The 2,580-nt window shown below is 42.9% G+C and overlaps 1 non-coding gene across 1 annotated transcript; it reads left to right on the forward strand.

The window, feature by feature from the left end:
- The first annotated feature begins 1,135 nt into the window (after window positions 1-1,135).
- LOC119933938 lies at window positions 1,136-1,273 on the forward strand. Its single transcript, XR_005452805.1, has one exon. It is a non-coding gene; the product is annotated as a small nucleolar RNA SNORA7 (small nucleolar RNA).
- The last annotated feature ends 1,307 nt before the right edge of the window (window positions 1,274-2,580 follow it).

Consider the following 2,580-nt stretch of genomic DNA (forward strand, 5'->3'; position numbering starts at 1 on the left):
GACAGCTAGAGTTTAGTAGTTTCACTGTGGCAGAGAAATCCTTTCGGTGTCTGGGTTGAGAACAGTAAACTACAGTGGATCTTTTTTTAAAGGGTATTTGTTAAGCACTTACTATGGACCAGGCACTGTACTAAGCACGGGAGTAGATTAAAGATAATCGGGTCGGACACAGTCCATGTCCTACGTTATTAATCCCCATTTTCCAGGTGACTTAATTGAGGCACAGAGAAGTAATTTCCTATAAACTATTCCTATCCTAGAACAATCAATCAATCAATCAGTGGTATTTATTGAGTTCGTATTGCATGTGGAGCACTGCACCAAACACTTGGGAGAGTACAATACAGCAGAGTTGATAGACTATTTTCCTGCCCATAGTAAGCTTCCCCACTAGACCGTAAGCTTGTTGTAGGCAGGGAATGTATCTATTTATTGTTATATTGTACTCTCCCAAATGCTTAGTACAGTTTTGCACACAGTAGGTGCTCAGTAAATATGATTGAATAAGTGGATAAATGAGCTGAGTACCTGCTACAGCATGCATCATCTTCTGTTTATCATACTTGCCCAGCCACTCAGTCCAGTGTTATGCATACTGTAAGCGCTCAATAAATACTATCGATTAATTGATCTCCTGAAGCATCCCTCAGTCCATGTCTTTCCTCTTCTCTTGTCACAAACAAAACTCCCCACATTTGGCTTCAAGGCTCCCCACCATTTGGCCGTTCCTCGCCTATCTGCTTGCTTCTCCCACTTTTCCCTAATTCTCTGGCTCTGCTCTTCCCAAGCCAACCTTCTAGTCACCCTTCACTCTTGCTCACACCCTTCCCTCAGCTTGGCTCTCACTACCTCTCCACACCAGACAGACCACATTCGACTCCCTCCCAAAACCCACCTCCTCCAACAAACTTCCTCCAGGGTCATATCATCCCTTTGGCCAACACTAGTGCTTGGGAATCCTGCTTAGCAATCACATATATGAATATATGATTGGTATATATCATATAAATATAATGAAAAATTTATTTATTTTTGGCCTTTCTAACTGTTAATATTTTTCAGTTTGTCTCCTCTGCTAGAATGTAAGCTCCCTTTGGGTAGATAAAGTATCACTTTTTTATTTTGTACCTCCTAAGCCCTCTCAGGGTTGCACCTGGAGAGTTACCAGTACTCTACCAGTCTCAACAATGGGAGGGAGAGTCAAGCAGAGGCATATCCATTCCATTCCTAGCTTGGGCAGAGGCTAGCAAGTGGAAGGCAATCTGCTACAAGTCAAAACTCACCTGTGCTGGGCAGCAGCAGCATGGAAGAGAATGGAGAGCGGAGACTCAGGTTAACTGTGAGGAAGGAGCAGGGTGGCTCCTGCGTGAGAAGCAGCGTGGCTTAGTGGAAAGAGCACGGGCTTTAAAGTCAGAGGTCATGGGTTCAAATCCCCGCTCTGCCAATTGTTGCTGTGTGACTTTGGGCAAGTCACTTAACTTCTCTGTGCCTCAGTGACCTCATCTGTGAAATGGGGATTAAGACTGTGAGCCCCCACCATGGGACAACCTGATCACCTTGTAACCTCCCCAGTGCTTAGAATAGTGCTTTGCACATAGTAAGTGCTTAATAAATGCCATTATTATTATTAATTAAGGAGGCAATGGTAAACTGCTTCCATAATTTTACCAAGGAAATTATATGTATCCACTACCAGAACAATTGCAGGTGGAGGTGGAGCATTCTGGGCAAGATGTGTCCATGGCATTGCTATGGGTCGGACATGACTCGACAGCATAAGACAAAAACAACAACCTCCTAAGCACCTAGCATAGTCCACTGAACCAAGAGGGTACTCAATAAATACTACACTCCTCCTCCTCCTCCTCTTCCTACTATTCATTCATTCATTCGTATTTATTGAGCACTTACTGTGTGCAGAGCACTGTACTAAGCACTACTACTACAGCTGCCCCTACTCCTAATTCTACTAGTACTACTGTTGCTACCACTGCAACTTCAGTTACTGCTAAATATTTGGGGTGATAACAGATGATCCCCTCGAGGGGCAAGAACCATATCTAATTTCCACCTGTGAACTCTTTCCTAGTGCTTAATACAGTGTTATGCATATAGTAAGTCCTTAATAAATACTATTGTTACTATTACTGATACTATGAAGATGATTACAGCTACTACTATTACTACTACTACTAAATATTTGGGTCAGTAACCAACAGGTGACTCCGCCTAGGTAGACCATGTCTAATTCCCCCCTGTGTATTCTTTCCCAGCGCTTAGCACAGTACTTAAGTATTTAAAAATACTATTGGGCTATTATTATTAACTAGTTGCTATCCTCAGACTGCCTGAGCCTAGCCATGTGTTTTTCATGATGGTGTAATCAGCCAATTAGAACTGCGAGTGATGGTCTGGGTCAGGACTTGATACTGACAGCCCAATATCTAGGCTTCTACGTTATGATGAAAGTCAGGCCCATCTCATCAATTCAGAGATCACATGCTTATTGCTTAACTACAAACAGTTGCAGCCAACCTAATGCTAATCTGGGAATTCCAACAATGTTTCCAGGCTTTCATC

Source organism: Tachyglossus aculeatus, chromosome 10 (assembly GCF_015852505.1).
Source record: "Tachyglossus aculeatus isolate mTacAcu1 chromosome 10, mTacAcu1.pri, whole genome shotgun sequence".
Classification (NCBI taxonomy): Eukaryota; Metazoa; Chordata; class Mammalia; order Monotremata; family Tachyglossidae; genus Tachyglossus; species Tachyglossus aculeatus.